An 18,284-nucleotide genomic window follows, 5' to 3' on the forward strand; every position below is an offset into this window, starting at 1 on the left:
GCTTCTTCTTGTGGATTAGGATGGATGGTTTGCTCTGTTCTTCCTTTCCCTGCAATTTTTGCAAGGAATCTCCAGATCTGGGTTACTGGAGTTTGTCTGCTGATGTTGGCACACCAATTATACCATGCCTGTTGTTTGATTTCTTTTCTCTCTTCAGTTGCGTGGGCTATTACCTCTCTGAGAAGACTGTGCATCTCGTAAGATGGCTCCCGTCTGAAGAGTTTTCGGGCTCTGTTAACTCTGGCATTGAGTTCTTTGACTCTTTCACAGTAGTACCATGCATCTTTGTGAACGATCTTGGATTGTTTGATCTTTGGCATGGACATATTTGCTCCCTCTGAGTTTGCTAATGAACTCTTCACAGAAGAGTTCTATGTCATTTGCTGGGTTTTCAAGGTATTCCCTCGCCAATCCCGTGGCTTCAAATGTAGCCCAGTTTGCAAACTTGGGGTTCCATCTCTCTGGTGGCTGCAGTATGGGGGACAGTTTTTTGAGCTGTAGGCCAATGTCAATGGCTATGTAGTCACTTGTGAGGGTCTCATGCAGCTTCCATGTTGCTTGCTCCTTTAGGGCAGAGTTTGTGAAGGTAAGATCTAGTCTTACTCCTTTTAGATGAGTTGGCTTTCCACTGTTTAGTAGGCACACCTCTGGGAATTCACGTGATAACTGGTGTAGATGTCTACCAGTTGTGTTTGTTTGTTGTGTTGAGTTTAGACTCGGGTGATGTGGCGTTAAGTCTCCCCAAATTACTGTGTTTTCTTGTGTTGCTGCACTGAAGAGTGTTTCCCCTTCAAATGTGTTGTCGCGAGCCCTGTATATAATGTGTACTGTCAGTGTTGTGTTTGCAAATGTGAGTTTAACACCGAGTGATTCTACATCATCTCCGCAAGGGATGTTGTCTACCTTCTTTGAGGGGATTGTGTGTTTGACCAGGGTGATTAGTCCTCTTTTAGTGTCTGTGTTTGGTGTTTTGTATACTTTGTACCCCTTAAATGAGAATTTGGCATTTTCCCTTACTAGTGTTTCTTATAACATTATGATGTCATAGTTATTTGTGTGTGTGCTTGCAGGAATGCATATTTATTGTTTGCACTTAGTATGTTCTACTGGAGGATTTTTATAGTGTGTGTCTCTGCAATAATTTATTCTGATTGTGCTGTTGTTGTTTCCTAACTCATCATTTGCACTTTATGTGCTTTGACTACCAACACTGTGGTTGGCCCTGGCACTGGAGATGTACCCCGTACTGGCACTTGGGATGAAGCTGACACAGTGTGTCTTTGTAGTGCTATTTGCACTGTTATTCAGTTGTGTAGGCATGGTGATGCAAAAAGTCCTCTGGACGTTCTTATGCACTTGTCAACCACTTCTTTGGCTATGCCTTTGAAAAGTTTGATCCTGTTAACTCTGCAAACTTGTATAGCATTTGCACCAGGAGACTTGTGAGATCTTGGGTCTGGGCAATGTATTTGTCGTGCTTTCGCTCTGGGCGAACTTCAAACCTGTTGATTTGTGAGGGAGGAGGAGGAGGGGAGACGGGTAATATGGCTTTGGGGAGCCGGGAACAGTGGAGCTGGTTTTGGGATTTAGAGTGAGGAGGATAGGTCGGGTTTCGGGAACAGGAGAGGTTAAAATGTGTGTGTGTGTTGGTGTGGCCGGTTCTGAAAAATTGATTTTTCTTCTTGGATTGGTTATTTGTTTCTTTGGAGTGTGTTTGTCTGGGTGTGGTTTGTTTTCTTTTTTCTGAGGTTTGAGCTAGTTTTGAGTTCTGTTGGGTCTAAGCCCTCCAGCTGCTGGGGGTGTGACTGTGTTTTTGGGAGCCTGTTGAGGCCCCCTAGCTGCAGTAGCATAGGACCTTGGTCCTTGTTGGGTAGTAGGAGCTGCAGTTGTCTGGTGGTTTGAGAGTCTGTGTCTCCAGGGAGGCTCCGAGGTGCAATTCCTTTAAGTGTGACAATTTTTTGTAGCCTTATCGGGCATTTTCTGTTCCACACATGGTGGTTTCCCTTGCATGCGGGGCATCTGGCATTTGTTTCTTGCCCAGCTTTGAAACTTATTAGTGCATAATTTTGTGGGATGTCTCTCACTACATACTCCACAAATGGAGCGGAAAAAATTAGGGGGAGTTTAAATATGCTAAATATAAAATCAATACGAAATGACCAGGATCATATCATTAAACTTTGCATTTTTAAGTGAAAGGGTAGAGATGGAAAAAATGCATTTTAAATATTTATAAATTTAAATTTAAATGGTTAGACATTTATGAATACAAATAATTTAAAATGAAATAAATTTCACTGTAGCAGCTGGTAGTGGAATAACGTAAACGAGTCCTCGAATGATTAAGAATGTCAAGCGAGGACGAAGAAAATGCACTTTTGTACGAGAGTTTAAGGTTCACAACTGCGAGGGCTTAACCTTCTTCCTTCACTCAATCCGCTAAAAAATACAAAGTAAAGGAGAATCAACCACGGGAAAAATCAGAATAAAAAATACAACACTAATAAAAAGTAACTAAAATAAAACCACCAACAAAAATCAACACGAATCAAATATCAGTTACTGCAATCGCATGACTAAAATCTATAATTTTCATATAAATCAATAAAATCCTGAATCAACGAATCACCGAAAACAGCAGTTAGCTAATCACGAAAATCACCTTACGTAAATATTTACTTAAATCAACACTAAATCACAAAAGCTCTCAAATCATCAGTAAAACAAATAGCAAAATCAACGAGTAGTCAAATACTTAAGAAATAACAAAATTATAGACTGCATTGAAATCATAGGTTCAATCTAGCAAGAATTTAATAAATTTAAGATACTTGAAACAATTTTCAAAACACTGGCATATTAGAATATGTAACGCAAGAACAAGCATTAAAGCCCCTTATGCTTACCCTGTTGCGATAACAGTTCTGGCGAGTGTGGAATAAATCATTCAATAGACGATCATCGCTAAGCAGCGTCCGGATCCCATCCTCGATGAATTAGTGTGTAATTATGTCCATGATGGAGAAAAAATCCATAGTAATTAATCCAGCACTAAATCCAGTAGTAATCCAGGACGGAGTCATAAATCCAGCGTGAGTGTATAAATCCTTAAATCCACTTGAAAAAATGTGAGAGAGAAAGAGAGCCGCTCCTCGTCACTCCGTGTAAGGTTATGCTGAAGACTGCTTACTGTGTGAAAAAACTTCACAAAGGCTTTAGCGGCAGGCAGATATAACTACTGTTAAGTAGTACTTTTTAAAAGCAAAGGGGCAATTAGCGACACTTCTGTATGCCAAATGTATAAATACTGAATTATTCAAATTAATAATTTGAAGTTTTTTTCAATCTGCCCCCGCGGATTTAAATTTAAATTTCTATACAAGACCAGATTGAGCTAGCTGCTTATTCTTCTCAGAACAAATCAAAGCAGCCCCCCGTTGAATTCTTGCAATATTGTCATTAGAAACATAAGAATCACTCTGAGGTACAAGATTTAAATCTAACTGATCAATATGAGAATCACTTAACCCATCACCTTTAACCAAAAGAATAACAGACGATATATCCCTAAAGACAACACTTTTATTACCCTTGACCAATTGTACTTGAACAGCCTCACCAAGAGAATTATAAATAACATCAAGAACTCTAGCTAAAGGGTAATTGGGAGCCTTAACCATTGAATCCTTTATCAAAACTATGTCACCTTTTGAGATTTTAACGTGCTCTCTAGGGTAATATTTATCTCTGTATTTAGTTGCCTGATCTTGCAATCCAAATAAAAAAATCATTGTGATAACTATTACGCAATTTCTCTTTAATATGAATTAAACGCTGAAAGTCCTTACCCAAACCAGAAGAGTCATAATCATCAAGTTGACCTTCGTGATATATACATTCCATAACCTGTGTATCATATCCAAACTTCAAAAACTCTGGTGACAGCACCTGAAAATCATCATTCACATTCTGCTCCCTCAATGCGCCAAGTTCAGAAATGGGTTTCTTATTAGCCGTAACATATGCATTGTTTAATTACATGAGAAAATTCCAGAAAATCTAGAATATTATTATGGATTGCTCCCTGTATTAACTTTCTTACCAGACCAACTCCGGACTCTATGATACCTCCAATACCACGATTCAGAGAACCACGAGGATACTGTGAAAATTCAGTGACATCGGACACCCCTCTGATTGAAGAATTCCTGCACCTCACTTGCTTTCAGACATTCCTCAATCCATGTGAATGCACACCAAGATTTGAGCCAGAATCTGAAAATACTTTGTTAGGCAAACCATAGCTGTAAACATGATTTTGAAAAGCCAATAAAAATCCTTTAGAATCAGCTGAAGTTACTATTTCAACATTAATCATGTTAGACCAAATACATTTAAAGATTACCCCATAGGTTTTAACTTTGTCACTTCCATACCTTGTGAAATATGGCCCAAAGTAATCAATGAAACATACAGAAAAAAAACCTCTTTATGGGATTCACATTCCATTCTCTATAGTCATTAGCATTTAACTTTAACTGGTCTACTATTAAAACGTTTACAGTGGGTAACATTCATTCACAACTTTCTTAACTGTTGAAAATCCCTTAAGCAGAAAAAATGCCGGTTTCAATTTATGTAACACATTTAGTAAGTACCTGAGTGATTAAACTTCAAGTGAGTGTCCATTATCAGTATTCTACCGAAATCACTATTATACTAATGAGTATTGGAGTTCTCGACATCATACCTTTAGACATCTTTCCCATCTTACATTTTACTCTAAGAATACCATCAGAGTCACAAATACATTCATTCTACTAACTAGCTCAGGAATAGACTTTTTTGCTTTCAGTTTTGAAGTGAAAAAATCATGTAAATCTGGAAAGCAATTCTGTTGATCAAGCTTTAGCAAATCATTACTGCATTTTTGGTAGCTTGCATCTAATAAGGCAATTGACTGCTGGCTCTTAGAATTTATTCTTAATCTTATATTGTTTATGAAAGCTTAACTTTCATTAGTACTTTAACCGCTTTGTTAAGTGAAGAATACTTAGTTATATCAACAACTGTACCAACTGACATATCTTCAACACTTGCCTTATTTAAAACCAGCTTGTTGGTATATCCACATCATTAATCATGCCTGGATTAGGAATTACAAGCCATTCCAGTAAACTTCAAATCTTTCCGCAACATCTCGGGTCCGGTCAAGTAACAAGAGTTTCTCAACTTTGAGAAAGATACTAATCTAGTAGTGAAATCTGCAGCATTTTCATTTGATCCTACATGAGCTAACTTCAACCGAGTGTATAGACTTACAGAGGTCGACAATATTTGTGATTCTATTATTCACATACACACTTCTCTTTTGAAGCTTTGTTCTCAAGTTCTCATAATCAGCTAGCCAACTTAAGGCAATCGTAGAATCTGAAAACAACAAAATGTCATTAACTGCAATAGGCACAATACAAGTACTGCAGCATTTATACAGCTCAAAAGCCCTTTGCAATGCATACTCTACTGCAGTGAGTTCGAGTACAGGCATAGTTTCGCCCTTGCAGATTTTTATTCAGAATCTTATTATGGGCAGATACGAAGGATACCAACTTTGAATCTCTCTCCTGCAAGAAATAACAACATCCAATAAAGTTTTTACTCGCATCACTCATTACAATTATATCAAAAGTAGACTTTCTGCTACCCATATATCTTGGTATCTCTAGCCTTTCACCATTATTGAATTGTGAAGCTATGTTTCTCCATTCATTTAGCTGAGCACCATGAAGAATAGTATCCATTTATTTACATAATCCGACTGTAATTGCCTGAGGAAAAGCTTACACTGTTTAAAACAGGCAAGTTAGCATTATTTCAAATCAAATATATCATTACTGAACTCAAAATCTGCCTAGGAGTATCAGCTTCAACATTTAATTTTACACATGTGGCCTTTAGTACATCATTATATCTGTCCCAGCACATGCAAGAATTTTAACCTCTTGTGGTAGTCTCTGTGCCAACTTTACAGTCACAATCTCATGCTGAAATTGAGAATAATTAGTAACATACTGCTGCAACGGAAATTTATGCTGCTCAAATATTGTACTGGCTTCCCTGTGAACCATTTCAACTTCATCTTCATCTGCGCAGCCAATCAGAAAATTATCAACATAACTGCCTTGGTAGATTCTTTTTTTCAATTCCTGAATTTCTTCAGCATCACCATCTGTCTCCAATATTAACATATTATAAAGACTGCACTGCAACAGATATGGAGAAACAGACATCCCAAATATTACTCGCTTTGAGCGATACACAACTGGTGTAAAATCTCTGGATTCAACATCCTTAAACCAATAAAAGAGAAAATTTTGAGGAATTCTCATCATCAATGGCTAATCTGTGAAACGTTTTTTGCTTTGAAATATCAAATCCAAATACAAACTTGTCAAACCTCATCATGGTCAATGCATCACTTATCTTAAAATTCTTGTTGTAACCTGGGTGAATACATTGATTCAGACTAATGCCTTTACTACCATCAGGTCTCTTTTCTGCAAGATTCGCCATGTAAATAACTCTTACTTTCGTAGTATCTCTTTCTTCTTTAATTACAGGACTGTGGCTAATGAAGAAATATTTTGGAAATTTCCTTTTATATTCTTCAAAATCTTCAACTTTCTCAATGATTCCCAAATCAATTTGTGACTGGAAAACTTCACTCAACTCGCTTTAGAACATTACTGTTCATGTATTTCTTCTTCAGACTGCACAGAACCTTGAAAGCAAGTCCCTCATTTGATCCAAGAAGATCTTTATATCTAGTCACCAAGGAATTGGTACAACATAATCTTTCAGAATCTCTGGAAATGTTGCGTAAAATAAAATCCGTCACTTCTTGCTCAGTTTAATTAGTAACACATTCAATACAATTCTCTTCTTCCATATTTATGAATATTTTACAATTATGATCCAACTGAGAATAATCCGCAACCTCGCTATATCTGGCATGCTTTCAAAATTACATATTCCATCAAGTGTTGGCACTTCATAGTCAAATCCATCAGAATCAATCTCCATAGTGCCAATATATGAAGTAGTAGATTCTATTTTCTTCAGAAATCTTCTTATTAGACATCAAAGATGTATCTACCACTTCGGAAAGATTCTTTATCCAGTCAGAAATAGAACCAATCAATATTAGTTTATCATTAATTCTGTAAAAAGAAGTCAGTCTGTCTTTTTGACCTAGTACTCCACTCTCCATGCTCATCACACAATGCCAATCCTTGCACCTATCAGTAACTTTATATCATCAATGTCATGAATTCTGTTTACACCACTGAATTTATCATAAGCAACCTCTTTACCACTCTGCCTTAACAGTTCTATTAATTTAGACATATGAGGAGCTTTCATCTGAATTTTAATCTTAGGAATACAAATGCAAGTAATTTCATAACTTACATCACCAATCTTAAAAGGAAACCTCACTGACTTGGTACAAATCTTTTGATTAGTATTAATCCCCTTGATAATCAAATGTATCTTAGGATCTACTACCTTTAAATTTAAGAAATCTGCTAAACTTTCCTCAATAAAGGAATTCTGGCTACCTGAATCCAAAACTGTATCCACTTTACGCGATCATGTTCAGTTGTCACTGTTAGTAATGGTAATAAAGAATCAACAATATCCACAAATGACTGGATGCTGTAACAGTTGATGGAATTGCATTAACACACTCAACAACATTAACCAACCTTTATGGTAGTTTGTTTACTATTACTAGAATCTGTTGGCTTTGAGCTACACAAAAAACTCCAGTGTTTACCCTTTTTGCATTTGAAGCATACACCTGATGTTTGAAATCTGCACCCATTACTATTATGACCTGCTTTTAAGCATTTAAAGCACTTGTGCAATTCTTTCAATCGCTTTATTTTATCAGATACTTCCAAGTACTTTGTACAAACTGGCAATTTTTGTGATCTTTAGCGTTACAAAGCATACATGTTACTCCTTGTTAAACTAGTATTCAAACTAGTAGCCAATACTGCGGTCTTACATGGACTTCTTTCACTAGTGTTTAATTGAGCGTTATTATCTGCTGCAAGCTTCTAAAAATTTACCAGTGACATCATCTAAAAGTAGGATAAGACTTATTTGTGATCGCAACTATGATATCTTGAAATTTAGTAGGCAGTGAAGACCACACAAAATAAAGCATAACAGTGTCCAAATCAATAGCATTATCTTTCACTGCATCAATCAGCTTCTTAATATGAGCATAAAAAATATATGGATCATCCTTGCCCCAAACAAACCTCAAGTCAGTTAACTCTTTAATGAGGACAAACTTCTGAGGCATTTCATCAGCAAATGCTGCGATCAAAATTTGTTTAGCCTGACCAAAAGTTTGCTGGGACACATTTATGGAACTAATCATAGCCTTTGCTCTACTATGACATTGCTGCTCAAGTAAATTATACCTCTCGACTTCATTTAAATTATACGGAGCAGTCAAGTGTCAAAAACTTCAAAGAATCGCTTGCATGTAAATTTATCCTCCTTAGAAATCTGCATAATACTGAGGCAAATTCAACTTGGGCCAAATCAATTCTAGTTCTGCAAGGAGTTTTATTATCAATCTGTAAGGAGAGATTATCAAGTCTAGATTTGCAATTTTGTTTGCCAGCAGATAATTTAATTTTACGATAATATTCCTCACATTCAGAATCCTGCCTATCCAAATCCTCCTGCGGAACTAAGGTGTCCAGTCTAACTTTACTCAAAATCAAATCATCTAAAGCTCTGCAATCTTTGACTGTACTCACTCAGAAAACTCAACTCTGTTTGCAATTCAGCTTTATCCAAAGAATCAACAGCATTACACAATTTAGTATACAATACACTAACCTTACGGCGTATGGTAGTACGTTCACGCTTTTCCGATTCCGCCATCTTTAACTAATAGACAACACACCACACAAATCAACTTTCAAATAAAAAACTAACACGTATAACGCGAGAGGAGGGGGACCCGGACACCGCCCAACTAGACACGACCAACATTCCACACCAGTGCTAAAAATATGAATCCAAAAGTTCGAAGGACCAAGCGGAAAAAATTAGGGGAGTTTAAATATGTAAATATAAAATCAATATGAAATGACCAGGATCATATCATTAAACTTTGCATTTTTAAGTGAAAGGGTAGAGATGGAAAAAATGCATTTTAAATATTTAATAAATTTAAATTTAAATGGTTAGACATTTATGAATACATATAATTTAAAATGAAATAAATTTCACTGTAGCAGCTGGTGGTGGAATAACGTAAACGAGTCCTCGAATGATTAAGAATGTCAAGCGAGGACGAAGAAATGCACTTTTGTACGAGAGTTTAAGGTTCACAACTGCGAGGGCTTAACCTTCTTCCTTTCACTCATCCGCTAAAAAATACAAAGTAAAGGAGAATCAACCACGGGAATCAGAACAAAAAATACAACACTAATAAAAAGTAACTAAAATAAACCAACAAAAAATCAACACGAATCAAAATATCAGTTACTGCAATCGCATGACTAAAATCTATAATTTTCATATAAATCAATAAAATCCTGAATCAACGAATCACCGAAAACAGCAGTTAGCTAATCACGAAAATCACTTACGTAAATATTTACTTAAATCAACACTAAATCACAAAAGCTCTCAAATCATCAGTAAAACAAATAGCAAAATCAACGAGTAGTCAAATACTTAAGAAATAAAATTATAGACTGCATTGAAATCATAGGTTCAATCTAGCAAGAATTTAATAAATTAAGATACTTGAAACAATTTTCAAAACACTGGCATATAGAATATGTAACGCAAGAACAAGCATTAAAGCCCCTTATGCTTACCCTGTTGCGATAACAGTTCTGGCGAGTGTGGAAAAAATCATTCAATAGACGATCATCGCTAAGCAGCGTCCGGATCCCATCCTCGATGAATTAGTGTGTAATTATGTCCATGATGGAGAAAAAATCCATAGTAATTAATCCAGCACTAAATCCAGTAGTAATCCGGACGAGTCATAAATCCAGCGTGAGTGTATAAATCCTTAAATCCACTTGAAAAAATGTGAGAGAGAAAGAGAGCCGCTCCTCGTCACTCCCGTGTAAGGTTGTTATGCTGGAAGACTGCTTACTGTGTGAAAAAACTTCACAAAGGCTTTAGCGGCAGGCAGATATAACTACTGTTAAGTAGTTACGTTTTTAAAAGCAAAGGGGTCAAGGCAATTAGCGACACTTCTGTACGCCAAATGTATAAATACTGAATTATTCAAATTAATAATTTGAAGTTTTTTCAATAATGGCTTTGGCGGTGCAGGCACTGCTATGTGTCCGTAACTGACAGTTAAAAACATCTTGCAGGGCTCTGGTATGTGAAGTCCATGGTGGGGAAGGAGCCCACATGCCAAGATTCAGTGACTTAGGCCGAGTTCCTTTCCACTCTACTAGGACTTTGCGGGTTGGCTGGGGGTTGGGTACTTTGTTTGGCATCTTTCTGCTTTGACCACTCTAGGGTTTTGCAAGAATAGCCCTGGTGTCAAATTGCAGAGGAAGTGGGCAAAAAAAAAAAAAAAAAAAAAAAAAAAAAATGATAGAAATAAAATTTGCAGGGTTTGTCATCTGGATTGAGGTATTGAAAGCAATCCGGGTTATTTTTCATGTATTCATTTGTATTTTCATTTGTGGGTACAACAAACAGTTCTCCCCTGGTAGTGGGTCTTAACTTGAAAACCTTACCTTTCCTTTCAAGGTCCTCAACAAACTCATAGGTGCTGCTTCCAGTTGGAGGAATGATCAGATACTTTCCATGTGAGGGTGTGCTGAAGTTGCTGCTGGTGGTCCTTCCTGCTTCTGTTTGCCTCTGGTGACCACCTGGAAACCATCATCTGTGTCCATGGCAGCGGGGTTTGCTGTGTCTTCTGGGGTGGCCATGGTGGTTTCTTCTTCGGAGGAGGTGGAGGAGTCCAATCTTGGCCTTACAGCCTCAGGTGCATCTGAAAAGGATGAAGCAGACGTGGTCCTTTTCCGGTTCTTTGGTGCCGTTGCCTCTGCAGTGGAGAGTGTGGGCTGAGTCAGGGGTCCATGGCTGGCATCTGTCTATCTGTGAGGGGAGAGAGAGAGAGAGGGATGAGGGCAGGTCATGTCAGTACTGTGACCGAGAGGCAATCCAACCCCTCGAGCACTACCTACTAGACTGGCCAGAGAGACAGTCTCTCAGGTCGAACCTGACCGAAAATGAGCTGACACAGACACAGATCACCAGACACATCCTAAATAACATAGGGGACACATGGGAATCGTCTAATGTTCTCACCCACTCCCAGGTAAAAAAAGGAATCACACAGCAAATCTATATAGACACATGGGAATCTCTTTTGTTGTCCTACCAACCATAAAACCAAAGAAAGCTACACAATGCACAAACCCTCTACTTCACTGTTTGCAAGGAGCCTTACACATCTTTGGGAACATATGTATAAGTGTGAGTATGCATGTACATGTATATATACTATAATACTTTCTTAATGTTGGTTTGATATATTGCAATATTTTCAGATGCTACACACACGTATATATATTGTACCTAAAATGTTAGAGCTTTCTTTGTTACTGTCTAAGGAGAGGGCCAGCATGAAGATATCAGTGATATTCAATGCATTTTTACTAGAATGTGTAGGAATGTATGTAAGTAGTGGTATACGAGTGAGATAATTTAGTGAAATTCAATAACAAGTCGAAATATCGACGATTCAAACTCACTCTACTCTTGTCTCCTCCCAAGAATTTTCTAAGTCTGTTGTTATTGTTGACTGTGTTTTGTTTTTAGCTCAAATGAGCCCTGTAACTACTATAATCCGCAGACAAACTAGTCCACTATGACGTCTTACACGTTTGGCCAATCACAGTTTCATTTTCTTACACCTCATCAACTTTGGCCAATGGCGCGGGTGTTTGAAAATTTTCTCAGCGCGGCAATACATTATCTTACCCAGGCTTTTCAGTTTTTTCTTAGACATGGAGGCCGTAGCAAGCACTTCATCTCATATTGCACAAGAAGTTGAAATTCCAGCTTCTTGTCCTGACTGTTTCCTAATTAGTTACAGTGAATTTGTTTTAGCTTATTTGGGGAATATTGAAAAACTAGTGGATTCGTCGGGTACCTGGCCACTTCCTACTTTAAGTTGCATGTCAGGGAACCTTGCAACGGCTTCACGTTTTCCTCAAAGCAGCAGCACATCTTTATCAACCAACAGTTTAAGGTAAGCTTCATTAATTTATAGAGTATATTATAATGGTGGTAGTATAACGATGTATACAGCAGTACCATCACTTTGGATTTGGTTTGATGGATGTGTTAGGTAGTGGCCTTAAGGGGGGGTCGCCCCCCCGCTAGGCCTAGGTAGGGTACAGAGCCCTAGGTAAGGTTAGGTGGTTGTATTAGGTTTCGGTAGTGTCTGAAAATCACTGTGGCCTTAAGGGGGGTCGCAGTGCCCCCCCCCCCCCACCCCCCCCCCCCCGCTAGGCCTAGGTAGGGGTACGGGGCCCTAGGTTAGGTTAGGTGGTTGTATTAGGTTCGTAGTGCCCGAAAATCACTTTTCTCCTCCTACCCCACCAAAAAACCCCACTTCCCACTGGGATCCCCCATAATTGAAGTAGTAGGTTTATGCTTAGATTTTGTGTGTAAGAGTAACTCTGTTTTTTTTTTCATTTCCTCATGTTTCTATGCGATGTGCAACACCAATCTGGGCGTTTTTTTGCCGTTTTTCGTCGTTAATACTTGAAAAACGGGTGCGGCCTTCTCCTGGACATTTACCCTTTCCCTTTCTTTTTATTTAACCACCACCTTTACCTCAACTAAAACTCCGCTTCCTTTCCCTATTCAGCAAGGAGTCACCATGCCCTGGATCCTAAATAATACACCTTATGATCCTTTCACATACCAAAATATATCCTAAGCTGGATAAGGTGCTTTAACCTTCGAGTCACATTCGGGTAATTCATCCTAGATTGAGCTAACTTTACCTTGGGATGTTGTTAACATATTAACACTTGGCAAAATTGGTAAATCTAAATAATAACTCCGCATCGAGTATTTCTTTGGAAATTACAGTTTCCTATAGTATTCGGGTTGCTTATTAAGAATTTACCATTATTTTTGGGCAGCCAACGGTAATTAACCCCCAGGGGCCAGTACTAAACACGGCAAAATACATTGGTGGACGCCCCACTCCCTAGAGGATGTTCATATTCGCAGTTACATTCCTTGCAGTTCATGCAGAAATAATCCTTAGAATTAACGCAAGATTTTCCCTTACCTTAAACTAGTGAGGTTGAAGATTGATAGCCCTCCAGGATCATCTTGCATCTTTAAAAGGTTCGATATAGGTTGAGATTGGTCAGTTTTGATGAAAAGTTATAAGTTTGGTCCTAACTGAAGATTTTGACTGAAAGATTCACTTGGCAGTGCATATGCCCAAAACTTGCTATGTATGATCCATACGGTCACTTCTATACTGTAAATCCATATTCAGCTAAAGTATCAGGAATCAGAATCTTCAGATTAGAGAATCCTGAAAAATAACTCAACTTTTAATATCTGATACCCTAGTTGGCGAAAGATAATGGTTTACCAGTGACACACTTGATGATAGATTAGAAGCTATAATTCTCAAGGCATATCAGCAGGGGCTCAAAATGAACTAGCTAGAGATGTATACAATCTCAGAATGGTTTTTAGTAATTTTGATTTGTGGACAACAACAACTCCAAAATCTAGTTTACAATATTTTTCATTTTATTACCTAAATTAATATTGGATCAATAAACAACAATATGTATCTAAAGACTAAATTCATTAAGTTAACACTAATACTGGACCAATACAACAACACTTAGGCTTAGTCAAATTCACTTAGTTAATAGTTAATAACATTCACTTTACCTATTTAATTCGACATTAATTTAGCATGATTTATCATTTACCCTCACACACCTTTTAGTTAATGGCATTAACTCTGGTTATATAATCAACTTTTGGAACCCAATAACTCCCCTTAAGGCCCAAATTTTCAGTTAGTTAATAACATTCGTTTTACACTGGATAATTCTACGTCAAATTACAAACATTATTGACTTTCACTCACCTTAAAACTACATTACAACACTTCATGATGTAATCAACACTCCCTGTCAATGATTTAACTTGCAAATATAATAACTCTTGCAAATTTAGTAACTCTTCTCCAAAGTCTTTGTTTATCCGCCATCTTGGGAAATAATGGTTCTATGGACTCTGAAGTTTGGTTAATTATGGGACAATTGACTATAGTGCCATCTATTGAGTGAGTTTTAAAACGAATTAAATTTATTCAATTTCTTAGTTCGTAATAATAATAATAATAATAATAATAATAATAATAATAATAATAATAATAATAATAATCATAATAATCATAATAATCATAATAATCATTATCATTATCATTAATGATAATGATAATGATTATTATGGATTATTATGATTATTATGATTATTATGATTATTATGATTATTATTATTATTAATGATAATGATAATGATAATGATAATGATAATGATAATAATGATTATTATTATTATTATTATTATTATTATTATTATTATTATTATTATTATTATTATTATTATTATTACGAACTAAGAAATTTAATAAATTTCATTCGGTTTTAAAAACTCACTCAATAGATGCACTATTGAGGCAGCAATTAAGTTTAATAATAATAATGATAATAATAATAATAATAATAATAATAATAATAATAATAATAATAATAATAATAATAATAATAATTATTATATTATTATTATTATTATTATTATTATTATTATTATTATTATTATTATTATTATTATTTATTTATTTATTTATTTTATTAACTGTAATTGCTGCCTCAGCTGCATTAATTTGATAAAGGTTCTTCTCTATTTTCCAAATTATTGTTTCTCATTGTTGCTAAACTGTGAGCAACGCACCGAAAGTTGACGTGTCTCAAATAGGTAAATGTCAAAGTCGGTTTTAAGTTTATTAAAATGCCGGAGGTGAAAGTCAAATATCCAGAGTATATCCTATCGTAGGCCACGACGTTTCGTCTGCCACATCAATTGGTTTTGAAATAAGGACGTCATTGATTTTTAGAGTAGGAGCAGGTGATTGAACAAATTTCCCACTTAGCTTTTTATTCTTTTTCAATACTAATCTTTGAGGCGTTTCGGAATTAATACCATTAATATAGTGGAGCCAAGATTCCTTTTTGACTTTTCTAATATATTTTCGTTGTTTGGCTAAGGTCCGTTGGTATGTAGTTTTCGTTGTTCCTGAGGGTTTTGCCTTAAATTTTCTATAGCATTTTCTCACTATTCTTCGCTGTCTGCCACAGGCCTGCTTGGTTTACCCTTTGTCTTTGGGGTAAATTTCTCAGTATTATCCAATGTATTTGAGGTCCAGTAATCATATGCATCTAAGTGTGACTCAAACGACTCTACTTCTTGAGATAATTATTTAAAAGGTTCCTGTCATACTTCACCCAATCTGCTTCATTCTCCTTACATTTTTAGGGGGGGGGGAGACTCAGATGGTGTATATCTAGCGTACTTTAAATGTATAGGGTTGTGATCACTTACGTCAAATATTCTTCTACAGACCAATGAAGTCCAAGGGGACTGCAGGTGAACTAATGCTTAAATATATGGTTGAAAAGACATTGGTGAAGATGTTATGAAACGTCATTGAACCGTCACTGTAAAGAGAAAGATCATTATTAAGGATAAAATCATCGATGCTTCTGCCTATGGCCTCCAAGGTATCACCTCCCAATGGACTATTATGGGCATTAAAATCCCCCAGTAGTAAGAAAGGAGGAGGTAGTTGACTAGATAGCGCCTAAATGTCATTCAAAGTAATCTCTGACCTAGGTGGGAGGTAAATAGAGCAAATAGTAATCTCTCTTTCAAAGCATGTTCAAATGGCGACTGCTTGTAGGTTTGTGTTCAAAGGAACACTTGTGTTTTACAGACTTTTTGACAATAATTGAAACCACCCCCCATGAGCTCGATCACCATCTCTGGGGTTCATCATATTCGTTTTATAGTTTCTTAGTTTCTTGAAGGCAAACTATATTTGGATCATGATGATTCATCAATAATAATTTTATCTCTTCAGTACGAGTTCTAAGGCCTTTTCAATTCCATTGCAAGATTTAAATAGGAATTTTAACTGGGATTCTTATGCCAAGCCAAGTCACTTTTTGACTTGGTTTTCGAAGTAATACAGCTGAATGGTAATGGATTTGAAAATCTCTTTAGTCTGGTGTCTGGGAGACTTGTTTTTATTGGATGATAGGGAGTTTGAACGTTTTTCCAGCACATCTTGTTTGTCTAGTTTGCCACTAGATTTATCTAAACTTTTAACCATATTTAAAGAATCAGTATGTTTTCCCTTTACTTCAGAAGTAACTGTTTCTGAATATGATTGAGGGGATTGGGAGAGATCGATCATACTTAAATTTGAGCAGGACTGAGACATCTTTTCCAATGGTTGTGAGGTTGATAATGGCTGAAAGGGGTTATCTAGTGCATTGAATTTGTCAGAAATTTGAGTTTTTATTTTTAACTCTATAGGAGAAGATGTTCTACATTCGTTTTGGCTTCGGCGGTGACTGAAAACTGTCATAAGATCTACTAAGATTTCCTTTAGATTTTATTTTCTTTTTGTGCTTAAGAGTTGAGCTCAGCTCTAAAACAGCATTTGTTGCAAATCAGGTGGTGGTTCATCAATCACAGCTTGTACCACCTCAGTTCGAAATTCATTACTTACTAGAGAAATTTAAATATCCTGAGAGGGTGCTATTTTAATGAAGAGTTCAACCAGGCTGATGGAATTTATTATTTCCCTTAACAGTGGAATCAAATGAGGAATCCAGCATTTTTGTTAGCAAAGCGAAACAAACGTCTGGAGGCTTCTCCTATTTGCTGACACAGTCATTATGAGCTGTGTTACACTTCTTGTTGGAAAATATATTGTGGACAGCCCCTCCAACTGGTGGGAGGAATATTTATCAGCCTTGCAGATGTCCTTTACATGTTCACCGGAGCATACAAAACACTTTCCTAGTTTTGTACAAGAGTTTGATATCACATGGCCATATTCGGAGCATTTATAACACTGGGTTGGTCGATATTTGAAATGGCTTAATCCAAACCGAGAGTGGTCTATATCAATAAATTCCGTTAGATTAAGCCATATGGTGAAAGTCAATTCAACGGCATGCTGAGTGCCTTTCAATTTTCTAACTTTAATGACAGACGCAGGACAAATAATTTTCATCATTTCCTTCTCCTCTTAAATTCATATAGATCTCTGGTGTATACTTTACCGCGTTTGATATTAATGATCGATGAGGGATGCATCTAAAATATCTCCATTTTTGTTTGGAATTTTGAGAGCATTTTAACTTGAATATCATTGTTTGCTTTGATCAAGATTCCTTTACCGTATCGTTTTAACATTTACCTTAGCGGAAATGGCCACCAATCATCCTCTGTAGAAATATGCACGCTGATAAAGTTTGCTATGCCCTGTTTGTAGTTGGCGACATGCCAAACCAATTTTGGGCCATCTTTTGTCAGGTGTTTTTGGCTACTAACCTCAAACTTGCTGGGAACATAAGCTGTCTCAACCTCATCCAAATTGTTTATGTTAAACAACTTGGCATGGCAAACTAAACCAAAGATAGGTTTTCACCATCAATATTATCTACAGCTTTGGAGGCATATTCAGCTTTGCAAAAATTAATGTTAAAAGATGGGACTTTTAACAATTCGTAACTTGATTCTGTTACCTTACCTTGTCCAAACTGTTTCATGTGATTAAGCAATATGCAAATATCTACAGAGGATGATTGTGCCATTCCTAAAAGGATTACACCCTGGTGTCCGGTGTTTGGTCAAGTAGAAGACCAGAGGCGGAATCCTTGATCAAGAGAGTCATCAAACAGAGATGGGGGGGGGGGGGGGGGGTGTGGAGGACAAAATCTTTATGATTCTGGTATGATCATTCATCCAGGTTTTCCCATACCCATCATGGAGCTACAATTAGAGGGTGATATACCACCCTTTAATTGGAGAGAGAGAGAGAGAGAGAGAGAGAGAGAGAGAGAGAGATGAGAGAGAGAGAGAGAGAG

Source organism: Macrobrachium nipponense, chromosome 11 (genome assembly GCF_015104395.2).
Source record: "Macrobrachium nipponense isolate FS-2020 chromosome 11, ASM1510439v2, whole genome shotgun sequence".
Lineage (NCBI taxonomy): Eukaryota > Metazoa > Arthropoda > Malacostraca > Decapoda > Palaemonidae > Macrobrachium > Macrobrachium nipponense.